At 38.8% G+C, this 22115-nt stretch overlaps 1 long non-coding RNA gene across 1 annotated transcript; it reads right to left on the reverse strand.

Annotated features, from left to right (window-relative positions):
- Positions 1-444: 444 nt before the first annotated feature.
- LOC138925216 (uncharacterized) lies at positions 445-14603 on the reverse strand. Its single transcript, XR_011441134.1, has 4 exons — positions 14485-14603; positions 9442-9563; positions 9033-9315; positions 445-622 (listed from the first exon to the last, which is right to left on the reverse strand). It is a non-coding gene; the product is annotated as an uncharacterized lncRNA (long non-coding RNA).
- Positions 14604-22115: the final 7512 nt, after the last annotated feature.

Raw genomic sequence — 22115 nt, forward strand, 5'->3', positions numbered from 1 at the left:
TTGCCTCATCCAAAAGGAACACCATGATCCTGGCTCACGTGATGAGGAGTTTCAGCTGGACTTCGGTTTCTTTTAAGAGGGAGTAGAGCTGTCCACTGAAACGTACTCTGCCTGGTCAAACATTAATGCTGTAAAAAGCAGTCATGAAAGCCAAAGGCAATTAAGACTCAGATCCCATGCCTGTCATTCTAAAAAGCAAGCACCAAAGGACAGTTTATTACAATTTTGCCGTTTGTTTTTAGGAGAACATGATAGGAATTCTGTATACGTAGTTTATGCTTCCCGATTTCGGTGCTTCTTACTGCTGACTACTGAAGCTGAGAGGTTCAATATTCACAAAAAGGAAATATTAATAACAACGACAGGTCTGCTAGTACTTTATCCAACTTCCATTCTCTCCACCTGCCTTAGTAACTGAATCCCAGTTTTAAGAAACACCAAATATGTATTATAAACATTTTATTTTAATTTAAAATATGTAAAGGCAGATTTACTCTCCTTTCCTTTGATGCAGAGCCAAAGTCCTTTCTTCGAATGTCTCCATTGATTGTAATCCTCCATTACATTTCTTGCATGAATCACACTCATAATTCATCTTTTAAAATTTCCAGCTTTACTTTCTCTAAAGAGGAAAGAAGACATTTGGGAGGCAATGAACGTACATCCTTTCACAGTTTGATGATTTTTTTCCAGGCTTTCACAATTGTTTCACTATGTCTAATTTGACAATATTTTTTAAAATAAAATTTGCCTTCATGGTATTCTTCTAAAGTATGAACTTTATTTTCATAGAAACAACAACTTTATTCCTTCCCCACTTAAATATTATGAGTTTAGGTAATATGTAGTTAAATCACATAATTATATTGACATTTCAGGAATATACAAGTTTTGAAGCAAATATAACTGAATCTTGTCAGGCAAATAAAAGAGTCTCAACTAGGGGAAATAAAAGTGAACAACCATATTTGAGATGAGCCCCATAACTATGGTGATTCAGCACACCCATTCATCATCAGAATATTTGAGAGAAATAACAGAGAGTTTAGGTTTTGGGGGGGCTGTTTGTCTTTGCTGAGGAAGATTGTCGCTGAGCTAACATCCGTGCCAGTCTTCCTCCACTTTATATGTGGATCACCACCACAGCATGGCTGATGAGTGGTGTAGGAACATGCCCGGGATCTGAACCTGTGAACCCAGGCCGCTGAAGTGGAGCATGCTGAACTTAACCACTATACCATGGGGCAGGCCCCAGAGAGTTTAGTTTTATCTAGCAAGTGATTAAGTGGAGGTTAGATATGAGAGATTTCACCATAAAAGATATCCTATAGATTCTTTAAAATATTTACCACCCTCTTCAAAATCATAGAAAATATTTTTTTAATTTGTATTTCTTAAGCAGTCTATCTTATCTCTTTGATCTTGAGGTTTAAAGAAAAAAATATCCCTGAGACAAAATCTCACATCTTTATCTCTAGGAGGACATTCAGCTATTAGTCACTGCGGTGGGTTGAAGAGCATCCCCTAAAAACTCGTATGTTGAAGTTATAACCCCCAGAACCTCAGAATGTGACCTTATTTGGAAATGGAGTCATTGCAGATATAATTAGTTAAGATGAGATCATGCTGAAGCAAGATGAGCCCCTAATGCAATATGACTGATGTCCTTACAGAAAGGGAACTTGGAGACAGACACGCACACAGGGAGGACACCACGTGAACACGAAGGAAGACACGGAGGTGATGGGTCTACAAGACAAGGAATGCCAAAGGTTGCCAGCAAACCACCAGGGTCTAGGAGAGAGGCCTGGCCCAGATTCTCCCACACAGCCCCCAGAAGGAACCAACCCGCTGACGCCATAATCTCAGACTCCCAGCCTGCGGAGCTGTGAGACAACCAAGTTCTGTAGGTTAAGCCAACCAGTTTGAAGTACTTTGTTATGGCAGCCCAAGGAGGCTAATGTGGTCACTGTTCAGACCAATTTATCCTTAGGTCACAGTCGTGTTATGCTTAAATCTGATTCCATCTGGTTTCCATTTGTTTGTCCTTTTCATCCTTCATATTTGTCACATCTTCTCTTTAATGGGCAAAGTATCCTCTTGTCTTAACCATGTTTCCCCATGTGATATTCTTTCAAGTTCACTCACTACCTTGGCTTCTCTTCTCCTAACATATTCCTAAATATAGTCTGGTGCCTAAAACTGGAAATGGCATATGGTCTGGCTAATGCAAAGTAGAGCAAAGAATGAATCACCCTTGTTCCAGACACGATTCTTTCAAATGACACAGCCCAAGGTGGCAGTTTTGGCAGTCACATTAAACTGTTTACCCACATTAAATGAAAATCTTAGTTTCCACACATGCTTCTCCTAAGCCGTGCCTTCAGTATTTTGACCTTGTTGCAGCTGATTTTTTTTTTTTTTTTGGTGAAAGGATAAAACTTTAATGTTTTTCTTTTCCTGTGAAACTTCACTCTGCTCTGTCACATCACTCTAGCACGTCGAGTTTGGCTTGGAATGTATTTCCTTCATCTAAGTCCCTAGTAACATTTCTGAAATGTACAGGGCAAGGAAAGATCCCTAAGACACATTACCAGAAACTTTCTCCAAGCCAACATTTATCTAAGTAGCAAAGTGGGATGCAGCTTGTCAATCAACACCAAGAAACATATCTGTACTAACACCTAGCCCATATCTCTTCACAAGTTTAGAGAAACTTTCGATTACTTTAATAAAACCCAGATAAGCTTTATATCTTCCCTTTCTCTGATCTACCAGCCTAACAATTCTGTCAAAAAAGGAAATGGAGCTAGTTCGGTATCACTTGTTCTTAGAGAAACCAGGCTGATTCTTAGTGATGCCTGCTAAGTAATGTAACACACTTCTTCCTTTCTTGAGAAATTGACTTCCAAATTTAGCTGAAATCATATCAGAATTCATTATGTGGCTTTCTCTTCATAAATCCAAATGAGCTGCAAAGTTTAACGTATGTAATATAATCACGATAAAATTAAATCTCAGTTCATTTTAGAAAGTGAGCCTGAAATTGCCTAAAGGATGGATAAAGAATGTTTCTCAATGAAAGATATGTTTCCAGCTTGCAGTCCTGCCATTGTTTCAGTCATGTAAAAGGAATCTACTAAACACACTTTTGAAAAAATGTGATTTCCCTCAGAATTGCATCAGTGACTTAGCACCCCAGTGCTGCTCTCCTACCAGGTATCTGGGGCACACGATCCTGGTCTCACTTCGAATCCTTCTTTCACACTGTGTCCTTAGAGTTATTTGGCTCACTCTCGCAGCTCCTTCTAGGACTGTGTTTAAAAGATCCCCTGCCTCCTCTCTAAAAAAGCACAATGCATCTCTTCCCACCCCTTTCCTTTATTTTCTTTATAGCACTTATCACTTGCCATTATTTTTCATATTTCCTTGTTGATTTATATATGTTCTGTCTCTTTTGCTAGAATATAAACTACACGGCATAGGAAATTTATCTCTTGCTTTCACAGCTATATACCCAAGGTTTAGAACAGTGCCTGGCACATGGTAAGTTCTCAACAAATATTTGTTGAATAATAAGTGAAAGAACGCACAGACATCCCAATGGTGTTGCTAAGTAAACACTTCACAACCAGAATACTAAGAAGAGAAGGTGGGACAGAAGAGATCATCAAAATCACCCAGTCACAATTGAAATAAAACCCTTCAAAACATGTTACAAAATTAATTAAATGTGAAACAGTTTAGTTAAAATTACATTCGTTATTTTAGATACATGCTAACTCTTAAAGAGACATAATCTATAAGTAAAATGACATAATTATTCAACACTGCTAAATATCACATAAATTGCTCACAAAATGCGGTCAAAATGTCTCTATGTTTGTAATTAATCTGCTTATTTTCCCATTTGTTATATAAGTTCCTTCTTTAATTCAAATACTAGAATAACACCTGATCTAGGAAACAGCGTGCTCTCAGCTGCCTAATCTCTTTGTCCAGCTTCTCTTTTATCTCTAATCTCCTATCTTCACCATGTTGGAATTCACTCCCGTACATATATCTTTATTGCCTATGCTATGAATCCTTATCTTTCTTTTTTTTTGAGGAGGATTAGCCCTGAGCTAACATCTGCTGCCAATCCTCCTCTTTTTGCTGAGGATGATTGGCCGTGAACTAACATCTGTGCCCATTTTCCTCTACTTTATACATGGGATGCCTGCCACAGCATGGCTTGCCAAGCGGTGCCACATCCTCACCCGGTATCTGAACCGGGAAACCCAGGCTGCCAAAGCAGAATGTGTGCACTCAACTGCTGTGCCACCTGCCTGCCCCAAATCATTAGCTTTTATAATCAGAAAGAGAAGTCATTTAAATTAGTAGTTATTCAAATAAGTGCCTTGTTTGGGTTTGATTTTAGTTTCCAATTTTTTTCTTGCATTATATTATTAGCATTGTGTTTAATATTTATTAGCAATACATAGTACTTTTGAATGATAGATACTTAATGGCGACTGCTCTCCCATCGACACTGCCTGAAAGTTCCACGGTTCATTTAAAGAAGAAAAAAATGTGATGTTATTAAAGATTTGCAAAAAACTACTAAAAAATTAGACTCCCCTCAATGAAGTTACTTTAAAGCAGTGTTGAAACTGAACCAACCAGCCAAATTAATGATTAAATAAGCAGTTGATAGATATATATAATATTTACTAATCAAATTATTCTAGTGTCAAATAAGCAACTAATACCTCATAATGTATATGCACTTTACAGTTTACAAAATACTCCATAGTTTCAACCCCAATATGAGTTACTACATCAGCAGGTGCCATTTTTAGCATCCAAATTTCTCCAGAATGCCTCCAGCCTTTGCATTAACAAAACAGTTCTTAAGACATCAATCCTTTAAAATCAGCTCTCCAAGTCAGGGAGAACCCTCATTCTTTGTCATTTGCATTTCGTGGAGAAGGGCGATGACAGAAAGGATATGTAGTGTGGAAGAAGAGATGCAACTGCCAAAAGGGGTCTTCTGCTCACTGAAATACAAGCCAACAGTCAAGAGACAGGGTGGTAGGAGAGAAAGAGTCTTTTTATTACAGCTTGCTAGCAAGGGGGAAGATGGCAGACTAGTGTCCTAAAGAACCATCTTAAAACTACAAAATGTTGAAGCAGTTCTATAGGGCAAATGGGCTGAAGAGGGGAGTCTCGGAGTGTTGACCATCTAGTGTTGCAGTCCTTGAGACCACAGAGCATCCCTTTCTCTTGTCACCAGTGACAGATACTAGCAGAGGACATTTTCCCGAAGGTCATTACATCCCTGGGAAAACTAAAACAACACAGTTATTGCCTTATCAGAATAGGGAGGTCTACGTACAAGCCAAGGCTACGACCATAGCAGGTGTGTACTCATCTCCGCTCCGTGCAAACTACAGCATTGCTGACAAGGAAAGGGGGGTGCCTTGTGGATCAGGGTCACTGATTGTCCTAACATGGTTCCCCTCTATAAGACAGTTTCCCTTATGTTAACCTCTGTTAACCATTGGCTGGATTTATCTTAGCTATTTAGGCGGCACTAACAGAGATGCGAGGTCCAGGGAATGTGAGGGTAACCAACTGATTGCAATGAGATCAAACTCTATCACCGCCCCCCTTCTAATCCCTTCTCTGCCCATCTTGACCGGGAACTTCAAAAAGATATTGGCTGATCCTTGCATTTCAGACCATTCTGTAGGAGGCCTAAAGGCCTCTAGTTGTTCACGGACCCTGCTTCAAAAGACAAGCTGATGGAACCATCTTGAATGGTGATTAGCTGAATTAGAACCAAAGAACATGTGAGGATATGAATATAAAAACGCCCTCACCCTCAGATTCCTTTGTAAACCAGGTCATAACTCTTTAAAACACAGTAAGAAATGAAGCTCACACTTTCTATCCTGCAGTAAGGAGTAAAGATGTGGGAGGGTTTATAGCTATTTATTTCCTTCAGAACATCATCTTGATTGATGCTAGCATATTAGCCCAGGTAAGCAAGTTTTAAAGTAAGTAAAAAAATAATGGTTTTGCTATTGGCTGTTTTACTCAACCACAGCAGAAGAGAGAGGGAAAATGATTAGTATTGAAAAGCGCTGAGGAGAAAACATATTTACCCATCTATAAAGCCTATTTCAAGGTTTTCTTATTTAAAACAGCATTATTGATCAGGCTGTGCTAACTTTGCCTTTTGGCAACTTATTTAAAGGAGGACATTTCGGTTGCTGTGATCTAAAGTAATATTTACCACTGTTGTTTACATTTAACATATTGTAGTTATATTTAAAGTTACTTTATTTTGCCATGTTGAGAGTTTTTTCTCTTCATTTTGAACTGGTCAATTCTAAAAGCCCCTCACTTAAGCTGTCCAGAACAGACTATTCTTTTTGAAGAGTCTATTAAATAAATAACATAAGAGGAATAAAATAAGAGGCGTCCAAAGGGAGAGGTGGAAATAAACATTATAGAGGTTGGACAGATACCGCTCATGAAATAAAACTGCCGATCTTGATTTCGCGGCCTACTTAAAAGAACGACGTGCTTCCTATTTTATTGGTCTTTAAGATTCTAAGATACTCTAGCGGAAACTCAATCCAAATGATATTACAAAGTGAAAAAATAATAAAAAGAACTAGTAAAAGATTTGCCAAAGATGATAACACAATCTCTTGTTTCTCCTTTTGGAAGGAGGAAAGGTTTTTGGTTCATTTTAATCTGAGTCTGCCTGCTCTCAGTATGTAGTTCATTTGTTTGGAAATTGTATGGATTCTACGGATGTGTTTTCCTGATTGAGACTTTTCTTGATGGAAAGCGCAGTCATCGTGTTAGAAGGGTCCCCATGAGGAAACCGCAGTTATCTCCTTGCTCCCAGGTAGCATTCATTTTTTAGATTTCCTTAAAAGTTAGGTCAAATGTTTCCAGAAATAGATATTTCACCTTAGCAACAAACTCCCTTGCCTTCAGTGCTGCACAGGAGAAAAACACAGACTTTATAGTCAAAGAGATCTGAGTGACTGGAAGAAAAAAGCATTCAAAGAGGAGAGAACAGTGAATGGAGGGGTCCGTGGGAAGGAGTGAAAGTAGGGAAGTGGAAGGTGAGAAAGAGAGCACATGGACAAAGATGTATGTAATGTTATGAAAACAGAGTTTAATTTTAATATTTATTTTATATCCCATCTTTTTCCTGAAAGCTTTAATAGGACAAAAATATTTAGTATTATCAAGTGTTTAATTTTTTTTAGGAAAAAACAACCTATTGAAATCATTATTGACATTTCAAACAAGACTAGACTCCTATTTCATTCAGATCTAAAAATTTTTACAAAATCATTGTAAAGTGCACCTTTATAAAATATCTCCACTATTTTGCAACCCATTTGCACATGGGTAAAAAGGTGGCTTACCGTGGAGTTTCTTGTTGAAGGAGGGCAGGCCAAACCTTGAGGCCTTGTTAAGGTGTGGTTCTCAACTAAATTAGTTGCTGCAAGGTAACTTTTCAATCTCACACATTAGACATTATCTGCAAATCCAGTAAATTTTTACTATATTCTGAAAATTATCTCTCATAGAAATATGACAAGGAAACTGCATTTTATGAGGAAGACAAATTCTATGACATATTTTACCCACACTGAGGAAATTTTCGCTTTTCTCGAAGAGAAGGAATGAAAAATCCTTTTGCTTAAAATATCACCTGCAGTCATTCAACCTTGCAAACCTTTTCCTGGGTGAGATGTATTTATCCAGCTTTTCAGGGTATTGCATTGAGTTAGGATTAAGAGTTCTGCAGAGACTTCAATGACACAGAAAAGCGTGTTTCCTAACCCTACAGCAATCCTGCAGTGACATAGAGTCGTGCTGTTTGTGTGACCTTGAGAACGTAATTTCTACAGTTGGAGAAGCACTGGTTTTGTGTCCGGTGTGCTTAGCGCATAATAACAGGCTGTCATTCCCCTTCAGTAACTCTGCTGCCATGCCATTTCAGTTGTACAGAATGGATCCCCCATCCGGTAAAGACTGAGTGTGTGAGAGCACACGTGTGCATGGAGGCCATCTACAATGCACGTCTTTATAAAAAAGAAGACCAGAAACCTAGTAAAAAACCACCTAAACTGATTTCCTGAAGATACAGTAGGGCAGCCGACAATGCAGAAAAACCCTGTGCTTTAGCCTCTGTTGCAGCATATTAAATACATTTGAGGAGCTGACAAATGCCTTTCAGCCCCAATCAACAACCTGAGAAAGAGGCGTTGCTATTGACAACTGGAAACGTCAGGGTCCTGAGCTGCAGAAGCTGTCTTTTAAAGGGTTCCAGCTGTCATCTTCTTCACATCAGTGAAGCATATTAATCTGTTCCATATTTTTTGACAAAGCTGTGGGTAATTATCTTCTCATCTCCACAATGTTTTCATAAGAATCATTTAGGAAGTGGCAACGTTTAGGGGGAAACAATAGCTAAATTTTCTAATCGTGGGGGTAAAAGAGCAGACCTACTACAGAAAAAGCGCACATCCTTTCAGTTAGTGGTTTCTGAAATTTGAATAATCACCAAACATGTAATTCACATGTAATTTTACTGCCTTGTGCTGTAAACAACCTGAAAAACCATACTTGCCAGCCCTCGAGACTCACTTAGGTTATTATTATTACATTTTAACAATAGGAGGCATTTTTTAAAAATCTGTCATTATAGTGTCATAAAGGAAAGAACATAGGAACACCTAAAAGTACAAAGTACCTAATCTCAGAATGCAACACAGAATTTTAAGTGAAATAACTTCAGTTTCATGAAAAATCACTTGCATTATCCTCACATCACATCCTCCCTACATCACAGGCTGATGAAGGAAAATGCTTGTCATCCTCCACAGACTAGAGTTGGGAAAATACTGTTTTACATGTTACTTTAGAAAAAAGCAAAAAGATCTTTTAACATTTGGCGGAAATTAAGGTGAATAATTTCTGTAGCATGCAGTTTTGTCCCTGAAAGGGTGACTTACCTGCCACTGCCAAAATCAGTGCCAGATTTTGACACAAGCTGTGAAAGAGACATCTGTGTGACTGATGGCCTAGTGCACACGTTCATTTGGTGGCTGAGCGCTGATATGCTATCTGTGTGGTTAGCTTCAGACTCAGATATTTCTACTCAATTCCTGAATGAGACTCGGAAACAATGTAATTCGTATGGATTCCATCTCCTTGTCATCTTTAGACTCCATCCCCTCCTGGTCCACCCCATTGCCAAATGCTTCTCTTCGCAATTCCCAGGAAAGTCTCCTTCCACTGAGGAGGACCAGAAGAAACACAAAATGTGTGTCACTGGAGTAGAATGTTTGAGTGCCAGACAGACAGTGAGACATCATATTACGACCTGGATTTCTATGAAACGGTATTTACGCACAGATTTACCTGTAGACCGAAGCGCTGTGCTCCACCAGCAAAGTGAGTTCCTCTTCTTCATCCAGGAACTACCACCTTTCCAGACTCCACTGAGCAGGTCTTCTATGAAGATTTTCCCCACCTTTCCTCATCTTACCCCAAACAAAGAGTAAATTAAGTAAAGCCAAATAAGGTGAGGCCAGACATGAAATTAGGCCTCAAAATACATGTTGGTAACTCCTGAATGCTCTCCAGAAATGAGTTACAACTCTAGCTCTCTACTTGCTAGCAAATAACGCAAAGGCAGAAGCGCAATCAGTTATGATTCAGTGTTTATGTGCTTATAAACAAACTAGTTGCAATGGGGAACACTTCCATTGCTGGTACTGACATGAGAGAAATTTCTCCTGAGGGCCTTCATAAAGTGAAAACTGTGTGACATAGTGAAGAATCATTTACAACAGCCTCATAGTAAACACAGTGGGTTTCAAAGATCTGTTCCTTCCAACATCGCTCAGCACAAGCTTATGGCAAAATGACACTCCACAATTTAGTAGAAGCATTCCCATGAGGACCAGAACAATGTTCCAGAATTTCTGCTTGTCTAGCTTAGATGGGGTGGATTTAAGAGTAGCTAGATGAATGGACAGACTGCATATCCTTCAGACAATCTTTCATAAATATTTTCTCCCAGCTGAGCTTCTGATAAATGTTGAGTGGCAGTGAGTTGAACATTATATTGCCTGACAAGTAGCTGGAGCGCAGCTATTCTGTTTTTCTGGTTAAGAGCAAAGCCATATGTTTTAACAGCTCCTCAACCCAGAGGCCCGATTGACATTTTCTTGCGAAAGTTGACGAGTCTGACAAGAACAAATGTTTAAGAAAGCCACTTCATCTGCACATGGAGATAAACAGGAAGTACCCATGGGTAGGGTCAAGATTCTTTTCAAAAATTTATTACTCTCCTGCTCAGAAATAAGGAGATAACCCAAATGCCAAAGATCAGTGCCACATGATAAGAGCATAACGATTTAGGCTAGATTAATTTTAACCTTTTAACAAAATACCATGCCCAGTTGTAGGAACCAAATTTTGTTCCACCCTGCTACCACCACCTGACTCCAAGGATATTTCATTTCAATGTATTTCAAAGGAACAGTGCTACTCAAAACCAAGGATATCTTTTGTCCATACTGCTAATGGGCAGCATATTCATTGTGACAAGGAAATTAAAGCCCAAAAATATGGCTTTTTTTTTCTTATACATGCTTGCTTTGTAAAAGACTGGAAAGTAGAGATAGGGTTGGATGTTACCCTTCTGGGAAAAAGTCCCACCATTCCTCTCTGGTCTCCTTCCTTCTAACTCTTTCTTCCCTAAACATGAGGCATGAGGGTCTGAGAGTGCTGGTTGGTACTGCTGCTTCCATAAAAATCCTGGGATAAGCAGGTTATGCTGGCCCTTCTCTCCCTCGAAGGAGAAAGTGATTGGCTCTTCCTAATGTCACTAAAATGGTCCATTGGTCCAGCCTGTGTCATCTAAGTCCCATCCAGGGTCATGGAACAAGAGCCTTTACTGTGGACTCTCTACATATCAATTACCACAGAGGCCTTGAAGGGGCACTGGTCAAAGGCAATCTATATAGATATATATGGCAAAATACAATCATAATAAGGTATGATAGTGGTCAATCGCAGAATAACAGTGCTTGGACTAGTTGCTCCTTGGAAAAAAGCAAGTTTGAAATTAATGTATCAAGAAAGTAATTAGCAAATATTTTAAATAGATAATCTAAAAATAATTTAATTGTCTATAATTTGAGGGCAGCAGAGTTGTCCTTAATAAAAATAGAGGGATAGAAAAGAAACTAAATCTCATTGGATGGGTTCTTCCCAGAGAGTTGATAAAGTTACTCTAATTGTCAAGATGATTAGGGTCCATGAAAGCTGGGGACAGAAAAACCCACACCCCACTGAGGTGGTATTAGCCTGATTTTTTAATTACTTACACAATATGAAGAAGTATTATCAAGACTCGACCAGAAAGGAATCTTGGATCTATAAATTTGGGGCAGTTTAATTTGGTTGGAAAAGCTGACGGGCAGGGGAGAGTTCCTCATTTTTTACAAATAACATAATTTTAGAATCCCTCCCATAAACTCATAAATTTAAAGGCCATTTTTCTAGAATTTGTCGTCAATACCATTTCTGATAACTAAACTCAAGGTCTTATCACATGAATTTATTATACCCAAATATTAGAAGAAAAGAAGAATTTATAATTAAGGAGGGAGGGCAGAAGATGTGTATACATACAGAACCTAATATTTCTGGGAAGATACACAGGAAAATGGTGCCAATAAGGGGACTTCAGACTAATGATTTTTTTTAGTGATACTTAGTATTAATATACATATCTATTATCTCTACTTTTAAAGATTTTATAGTGAGATTTAAATTCGAGTTTAAAAATAATTTTGATTCCCTTTTTAATTTTAATTTCACATATCACCACACTAATCAACTCATGGTTTGGTGGTTTTTTGTGCACTGTTATTGTTTGTGTTTATTTTATCTTGGTATACAATAGTTATCAATCTAGAGATTAGGAAGCCAAATTCCAAATTTCCTAGGATAAAGGATGTCATGTATAAACATGTGGTATGAGAGTTTTTCTCTCACCAGAACTAAAAATACTCTAAAATTGTATGTCAACTAAATATCAGTACATGATCAGTCAGAGGTCAGATTTGTATAAATCCACAAAGAAGCATAGTGTTGGAACAATTCATCTCAGTTCATCAACTTTGTTTCTCCTAATGCTCTTCAGGAAGAATTTTACCTTTTTTAAAAATCATGATAAGAAAAGACCTAAATATAGAGTGGTTAGTGAAAGTAATCAACATAGACTAGCTTCAGAGATTAACCCTGGCGGTAGAGTGGTGTGGTTGGAGGTAGGGAGATGAAGAAGGAAGGGTGCCTCCCAAGGGGACTTCTGCTTGATCATGACCACTTGGAGGTGTTTTTTATTAGATATATTCTTGTATTATTTGTATAATTGAGAGCAAATAAAATGAATATGCCTATATTAGACGAACATATACAGATAAATGTAAGAAGGAAGAGAAAGGGAGAAAAAGTATGAACATATACATCAGGCTGAATACCCAAGATGAAAGAATCAGGCAGAATTCCTAACTAGAATTAAGTGCTGATGTTACATCAAATTGTGGTGAAAACTATAACCCTGTTATATATTATAGATTATACATCTGTCCACATAGATAAGTAGAATATGAAAGACAGTCTAATTATGGTCACTTTCCTCAAATAACCTCTCTGCACAGGTGTTCAGCTTCCTTTACTTTCTCCTCCGAGCTCCTTAATTACCTCCCCTGCTTTAATCTCTCCCCTAACCCAAGGGATCTTTTTTAAATCTCCTTTTTCACTATCCCTGATGACTCATCACTCTACAGCCACCTGGACCTCCCTTTTCTAGTTCTTTCTCACTGACTCACAGTTTATGTGTCTCTCCAATATTAATGAATATAAAGGAAAGGAGCCCTAGGACAAAGCACCTGGTGTGGCTGGTGGGCCATGCAGGGGATGAGGAGGTAGCTTCTGGAAATTGATTTGGTTAGAAAAGGCTCCAGGTTTTGAAGGTCTTTTTCATGTGGACATCTTTTCTCTCCCAGAACGTTTATTAGAGGCTTTATAGTTGCCTTTTAACTAAGAACTAAATCCAATATGCCTTTTGGTGTCAGGACCAGTATCCTCTGGTTTAAAAACTAAATCATTTTCTCTTTTGTTTACATATATTAAATCCTGCTTCTAAATCTTATTCTAAACTCTTAATTAGTCAGATTCAGAGGTATTAACTTTAAAGGACAGTTTCTTGCCCATTTAGAGAACCTTTTGAGGATTACTTTAATTGACCAAAACCTATAGCTATAATGAAATAAAGACAGATCTTCTTGCTTTTTCCTCTGGGATAGATTAAAATGTTCTATAGATTTATTAAGGACACACTGAATCCAGAATATTCATGAATATAATATCCTCTGCTGAAATCATCCAGCTCCATGCAATTCAAACGAAACATTCTGGTAATAAAACATCTAATATTTACTAAGTACTTAATACATGCCAGGCACCGGGCCATAGGGCAGTGGGGCAGGATTGCCACAAAGCCAATTCTAACTACAAGAACTGTTCCAAATGGATTTGAGGTAAAGTCAGCAGGGGGCATTTCTAAACCTCGCTAGATTGGAAGAGAACATGAATGCCAGGATTTGCCCTCCTGTTGGTTCAGCCCCTCTAGCTGACACAAATACTCCATTAGCTAGTCTCCCTCTTTCACCTCGTTTGTAATCATTCCTCTTTAACATAGATTGTGTTGAGCTTCTAAAAGATTACAAAAATACATTAGTATCTACTTCTAGATGTTTTCCCCTATCTATTAACGTTAATATAGTTTATATATCTTTCAAACTTTCATTAAATCCCTTTAGGACCAAAGAAGGGTGTAAATGAATTAACTGTTTTTGGTTTGCAATCTCTCCAAACACTGTCATTATCTAGGTCTTGCTTTTCTTTCTCAGCACTTACTATATCTAAAAGTTTTGGGTGCTCTTAGTTGTGTAGAATTAGAGAAAATAGAATTAATAGTAGAAGAATAAAAGAAACCAAACTGAGCAGAGTCTCCTAATGAATGAGGGTATAAAACCCTGGACACAAATCGCTAGTCTCAATTCCTTCCTAGCCACTGGAACTCTGTTTCAAAAGGGTAGTGTTTGGTCGCAACTGGAGTTTGGCAGCTTAAAATTTCCTCATCCCAGATGTTGTAAATCTACATAGGAACCCTCTTTCAGAAAGCATTTCAGTGAAATTGAATGGACATTAAATTTCAAATATGATAGCATGAATCTCTACTTTTTTTATTGGCACAGCTGTCTAGCAAATGGAAGATTCCACAGTAGAAAAAAAAACTGTTTTTCAAATCTATTACGGAAAAAACCATCAATGTCAGTTATGGTCCAGAAAATCCAATTTAGGATTTGTCTGAGAGGTACATACCTGCTCCTCCTCCGAAAAGGAGGGACCCCATGCTGTAATCTGTGATGCACGACAATGGCTGAAGCAGGAATGCACATGAATAATGCACGGACGTGGATGCTGCCACTGCAGGAAAATCTCTTAACAGAAAGGGGACACAAGGTTATCTACAGGCTGTTAGGCAGGTCTATTTTTAGCCGAGTAACTCTTGGTCTGCCCACACTAGGAAATTACAGCCTTGATGTTAATTACAGCTATAGAAGTGGTACCTAAAAAATTAATTTTTACGCTGTACAAACAGTGAGGTAGATAAACCAGGGAGAAACTGCCACTGATATAGACAAGTAGTTCCTCTGGAGTCCAATGAGACCATCTGTGTCTTTTCCTGAGATTTTTCCTTTGGTTATATTTGAGCTGCAACATCCACTAGTGGCAAACGTTCTTATTTCAAAAGCGAACACCAGGGAAGAACAAAATAAAGTATTTTTTCCTTGTGACTGTCCTTATTAGTATGTACGTGCAAATGCATCAAACTAATGAGGCAGTATCATTATGTGGAACAGCTGTATTGAGTATTCTGGAAGTTTCAGTACATTGGAAGGATAAAACAAAAAAAAGCTATTAGTTAAACACAAGTAGTCATAAAGTAATAATGAAGACAGTCAGGCAATATGTTGACTTCACTAGTAACTACTGCATGTGGTGTAATGGGTGGAATTTTAACATATCCATTTGTTTCTCCAAGTATAAATTACTAAAAGCTACATTCTAAACACAGTGCATGGTGTACAAAATTTTTGCATTACAAAGTGTGATTCCAGCACATTTAAATTCTTCATTTTATTTAGAAACATGACGAAAGGCGCATTAACTTTTAATATCATCAATATGATGCTCAACTCATTTGTTTAATCTTAAGGTTAAAATAAACGATATCACCATTTTGCACATTTAAGTGAAAACCTAATGAAAAATAATAAAATTTGGAGAAAATGTGGACAAAATCCTTAATCTTTACCCTTAGAATACGATAGTAGTAAAATTAAACCCACAATTAAATCAAGCCATGAGCATTCTAAAATTATTCAGAAATAACAATTGTATACTTAGAAATGGGAAATAAGAAATATTTAATCCTTCTTGGCATTGTTGCTTAATGTATTCCATTATTAGCTGGATTTTTCAGTTACAATAATCTGACGATCCCCTCCGGTTCCTGTGCACACAGCCCATCCAGTACAATCACAGATAGAGCTCAATAAATCCCCAACACGCAAACTCTCCAGGTCAACCAAAGAGGGAGGAAAGAAGGATTTCCTTTCATTCTACAGACTTGAAATTTTGTAGAATTTCACCTGCAATCCCAGAGCATGCTGGAAGCCTCTTTCAGTTGAACTTTCCCTGATATTGACAGAGTAAGTTGAGGGGTATTTCCAGAAACTCTATAGCTACTGCTTGAATATTTAAGGAACAAAATAACCCATTTTTTCCCTATGCAATAGAAGGCACTGCCTCAGACCCTCTGAACAATATGCTAATCTTCAGCTCTATCACGATCTCTCTTTTGTTTTGTTTTTTAACAGTTGAGCATAGATAGGTCCAGATAAAACTGTGCAGTTGGTAGTTTATTTATAATACCTCCTCCCAAATTCCTCTTTCGTGCTTCACTTTCTCCTTCCATTCCTAACCCAGCCTCCTCCAAACCTCCTGTGCCCTCATATTCCTCCCTGACTCTAAGACTCTCCTCGTTCCAGCTTTTACATTCCAGTTTGTTAATTCATTCAATGTTTTCTAGCACCAACCATGCGCCAAGCACTAGACACTGGAGCAAATGTGCTTTTCCCTTCCCTTCATTCACGCATGAAAATAGCCGTCTGCTCTGTGTTCCTTTCTCTCCAAGTCCTGTTCCTATTATTTTGATAAAGTTTCTGTGCTAAGATATTGATGGGTGGAAATTGTGTAATGTACTACCTTTCAAGTTACATACAGTACTTAAAATTGATGTGCTGAATTTTAAGCAGCCAAGTAATGACGTTGAAATCTTCTTCCCTGAGATTTTCTGGGCCACAGAGTGTTTCTTGAGATATAGGTGCAAACAGAAGACTTGACCACAGTGGAATGGGTCAATGTAAGAGACACTGGACTGAAATCAGGCTGGCCTACAGAAGCGAGGTAAATTTCTACTCTTAGGACTGACAGCTGCAGGGAAAAGGAGAAGGGAGAAAAGTCATTCCAGAAGGTTTCAAGGGTAAGAGTAACCTGCCTGTTACTTCTCACTTGCATTTCTACAAGCAGCCTCCTTCTTGGGGTGACTGCTTCCAGTCTTGCCCCTCTTTATTCCTGACACTGCAGTGTCATCTGGAGTGATTTTCCTGAAATATTGTATTTGTTAACTATTGTCACACAAAAATTACTCCAAAAGCAAACGATGTAAATGTTGTTATCTCTCAGTTTCTGTAGGTCATGAATCTGGGCACGGCTTAGCTGGGTCTTCCAGCTCAGAGTCTCTCACGAGGCTACAATCAAGGTGTCAGCTGGGCTGCAGAAACCTCAAGGCTCAACTTAGGGAGCATCTGCTGGCAAGCTCATTCACATGGTTGTTGAAGGGACTCAGGACCTCGTAGGGTATTGAACTAAGGGCCTCACCTCTACTTTCATTCCATCCTATAGCCATGTTGAGCTCTTGGCAATCAATCATTCATTCCCCAAATGCACCATGATTTCTCTCGGATCCAGACTGTGGCACATTCTATTTCCATCCCCTGGAATATCGTTTGCAGTGAAGTGTATGCATGTATATAGTATTTAAAGTTGTGGATCTGGAAGAGATTACCAAGAGATTAAGTATAGAAAGTTCCCCATTTTTTTATCCGGACCCCACTTCTGTCACCATCTTCCACCCCATTGCTTTGCATCCCACTGCAGCAAAACTCTTCAAAAAATCGACTGTAATCTTTGCTGCCAATCTCTCACAACCCATTCTCTCTTGAAAATACTTCAGTCAGGTTTTTATCTCTATCACATTGTTCAATCCAGCATCAGCTCTCTGTCTTGATAATGCTTGGCTATCAGGAGTATTTGACACAGCTGATCGCCCCTTGCCTTTGCTGGGCTTTCTTCATTTGACCAAGACATCACGCTTACAGTTTCCCTTCAACCTCACTAGCTACTCCTTCTTGGATTCCTTTGCAGATTCCTATTTTTTTCCAGAACAAGCCCTGGACTTGCTCCTTTTCTTTTCTCTATCTATATTATTTTCTTGATAATCATCAAGATTCATGACTTTAAATACCATCTATATGCTAATAACTCCCAATTCATATCTCCAAGTCAGATCTCCGCTTAGATATTATATCATACAGCATCCAGGTTAAAAAAAAGAAGGCACACTAAAATTAGAAAATTCGAGAGGGTTTATTGACAAAGTGACTATTCACAAAGGTGTGGGCAGAGTGTAGGGAACCATAGTAGATGGCGCAGTGACTCTGAGTCAGTAGCAGCAGACCTGTCAACACCCATAAACCCAAAGTGATCAGGGGAAGGGGCAGTTACTAGAAACCGGAAGGAGAGAATTGTGTAGATGAGATCACCAGGACAACAGAAGTAACATTCGGTCAGGTAACAGAGAACTTGAGAAAAACTTCCCTGTGAGGAAGCCAGGAAAACAGATCCATGATCCTGTTCTCCTCCCTCCCTGTAGGCGGTGAGCTCCCATTGGCCGAAGACAATCCGAAGCCAAAGGGCAAAGGGATCCCACTGATGAAATGAATGTAGATCGGTCTCGGTCTCGGTCTCGGGGGCAGAGATCAAGACAGAGAATAGAGACAGGATCTTGGAGAACAAAGGGCAGATATTCTACATTCAAGTGTAATAGGGCTTCTCAAAATTAACATTTCTATAACTCAGCATTTTCTCCCCAAAACTCCTCCGTCTTCAGCCTTCCCCTCTCACAGGATGGTGACTCCATCCCTCCAGTTGCTTAAAACAAAACGCTTGGGGTCATTCTTGACTCCTCTATTTCTGGCAAACCTACAGCCAGTGTGTCGGGAAATTCTATGGGGTCTATGTTCGAAATCTATCCAGAATCCTAGCACTTCCCAGCACCTTTACAAAACTGTTAGCTCTTGGCTGAATTGCTGCCACAACAACAACAAAAAAGCAATATTGTACAAATATTTTTGTCACCAATTTTTATGAAATGCCTCTGAAAATTAACCTATATATACACATCAATGTGGTCCCTAGTTTTGATACTTATGGTAAAAATTACATACAATTCTACTTTCTGAATGATATTCCTGTTCTTATTTGTTATCCCTCTTTTTTTTCTTTAACAAATACAGAGTTAATACAGGTAAGAGATTGGGAACCACCCTCAATTATATATTTACAGGTTCACACAAAGATTTGAAAAGGTCCAGAAAAATTACATGTCTGGCCCAAAAAGTTTGTAATGGTAAATGAGGGATTGGAGGAAGATTACTAAAAATAAATTTAAATAATCTTCTTTTGTAAACCATGCTAAACTTTGCTTGTTTAAGCCAGTTTGGGCAAAGATATTCTCACTATGACGGTAGAAATATGTGGATATATTTTGAAACTGTTCCAGGCCCAGAAAATGCCAAGACAATTAGCAAGTTTACCAACGGGGCTGCGCTACCTTTTCTAAAGCAATACCACAAACTGAACAAAGTCTGTCCCAGCTTCCTGACTGTCTGTTTTTGGAAAACAAGGTGCTCTAGCCCTTTCAACAGAAATTTAAGTGAAATTATCGGTTAATTTCTTCATAAGAAACATATATCACTCCAATGGCATGTTAAATTGGAGGTGTATAAAATAAAAGCAAAATTAATATTATTCAGAAAAATGATCGATGGCCTAGATACATTTGGGATGTCATGTTGAATGCACATGTAGCAGCTCTCTGTATGTTTAGTAAGCTTTTGAACTCATATTGAAGCTGAAACTGAGGTCAAGAATGGAAGTGGCCTTTAAAAGTCAGCTACCAAGATGAGTCCCTGTGAGATTTTAAAACAGAAAATAAAAATACTACATCTCAGGAAGGGGTAGGGTTGTGTCAGCTGACGCCTCCACCATGAGACATCAAACTCCTTTTATATTCAGACAACCACTAAGAAGGATCTGATGGCTCCTTTATTCTTGTCGATTATCTGTTCTCTAGTCACAATGTATCCAATTTAATTTATTTAAAAGAAATGTATAAAGTATAATTAAATGCGTTACACCTCCACTTTTATGACTATAATCTTTTGACTGAATTGTAATAAGAGTATTGCTCCCTCCCTATGATCTCTAGAAACTCAGTCAAATAATTAGCAGTTTATCTTATTTATGTTACATATGTACCTATTATCATAAAAATAGTAATAATAATAACTAAATTTGATTGACTGCTTGTTATCTCTCAGCCATAGTGCAAACCAACTTAAACACATTAGCTCATTTAATAGTCATAACAACTCAGGGAGGCAGATATAAATACCCTGACGTAACCCCGAAAGGCTTTAAGTTGGAGTTATCTACCAATAGGCTACTTGAGAGAAATGTTTGTTTATGTCCAGGAGGGCATGGTTAGAATGATGGTTTATTAACTCTGAGGGTTTCTGTTACACCTCCTTCTCCAAAGACACTACCTGCCCCAGGGGCAGACTATTTCTAAGTGAGTGACAGAATGGTGAAATGTCCACATTTTAACAAGTGAGCGTCTCCTGACAGCAGCTCTGAAAGAGAACGAGTTCAGAAGAGTGTGGTGTTCTCCACCTCCTTGGGGAGAGACGCCTCCACCTGGAATTCTAATTTCAGGTTCCGTTACTAAGGAAGAGAAGCCACTGACAGCACAGGCCAAGGCAGAGAATGGCGGAGGAACAGGGTGGTGAATCCTTAATTAACAGGATGCTCAGGGAAGCCATGCAGGCTGCATAAAGCTGTTGTGAAAGGCCGCATTTAGGATAGATGCAGCAGCCTCTCAGCGATATCACTAACTTCAGGAGGCAGAAAGGCAGTTTCAGAGTTCTAGTCAGTGGTGAGATGGGAGATTATTTCCTCTGGAAACCCTGAATCTGTCTCTCTGAAAGCATCTTCATACTGTTAAATGACTTGCTTAATGGTAGGGCTCAGAGGTTCCAAAGCTCAGTTTCTGAAACTAATTCAAAATGTGCGCTCAAGAAACAAAAGGAAAGAAACAATCACGAGCAAAAATACAAAAGACGTAATGATTTCAACTAATGTTAAATTCCCTGAGGAACCAGGGAGCTTGTCAATATTTGGGGAAAGGTGAAAGAACATAGAATATCCTTTTTTCCGAGCAATATTATTGAATTTAATAATTTAGTGGAAATGTTCATTTAATTATACATTAATGGGTATGCAGTGATAATTTTTACAAAGTGCCAGGCGTGGTTGCTAGGCACAAGAGCTACTAAGAAGAAAGACACACCTCAGACACACCTCTGAAGTTAAAGAACATTTATTAGTCTTCTCGGAGTGAATACCGAAACTTCCTGTGATGAGACACAGACACCAGAAAGCTTTAAAAGAGTGATTTAAGGAGGTAACCAGCACTTGCAGCCAACACTATTATGACTCCCTCAAGACGTGCACACACTGGAATAAGCGTAAACATTTACAAGGACAGGAAAATTGAATTCCTGAAAATATATACCAAGCTGTATTTTCACAAATAATCTTGTTTATAGATGCATCAATATTCCTTGAGACTTGTTTGCAATCACAGTTGTCCTGAGAGTTTTGAAGGCTTGTCAGATGTTAAAGGATTAGCCTTGGTCAGTATAACTCTAGGATATTAACATTCACTGGGCACCTACATCTGATCAGAATCATGCTAGGGGCTAGAGAAACAAAGAGAAACACATCCCTTTTCCCCTAGGCCTCAGAGTCTAAAGGGGGAGAGAAGCAAGTAAACACTCCATTACAGTAAGCCATATTGTAACTGGCAGGACAGACATACACACAACCTGCTGTAGGAGCCAAAGGACGAGACTCCACAACCACGAGGTTGAGTAACCAGGAGACTGTCCGCAGCTCGTGTCTAAATGCCTAGCTGAAATCTAGAGATGTCCAGCAGAGGAACGGGTGAGTTTGCAATAGAGGGCTTCTTCCCAGCTCAAGAAATAGTAAGGCAGAGACACCAATTATCAACGCATTGTAGAAAACTTAGAAGAGATGAAACTGGGTAATAATCTAGACTTTCCAACTGGATCTAATTCAGAATTTTCAACTCTGGATCTATCTTTCTATGCTAAGCTATATAGCTCTATGGAAAGCGGCCTCTGCTGTCCCCTCTTGTCAGGTTCTTCAGCACAGACTTGCCTGCATCTGTGGTTTCGAGGCTCTCCATGCTGGAAAAATCTCTGCCAGGACAGCTGGGCCCCACATCAGCAGACACTCAGGTAGTTCCATATCAGTAATCAAGGTAACCTTCCTTTTTGTAACCTGACTGTCCTACAGGTCAGAATTGTCAGCATCCTCATAGATGGTACACGCTTCTCCAGCTACCGTTAGTCCAGGAGGCACCTTACGCTTGATCGTCACTCTCCGATACTGGCCTCTGCCACCTTCCACAGTTGTGAAATTTCCTTTCTCTTCCTCTTCTTTCTGCCATGGTTTTTCTT

This window comes from Equus caballus, chromosome 1 (assembly GCF_041296265.1).
Source record: "Equus caballus isolate H_3958 breed thoroughbred chromosome 1, TB-T2T, whole genome shotgun sequence".
Taxonomy (NCBI): Eukaryota; Metazoa; Chordata; class Mammalia; order Perissodactyla; family Equidae; genus Equus; species Equus caballus.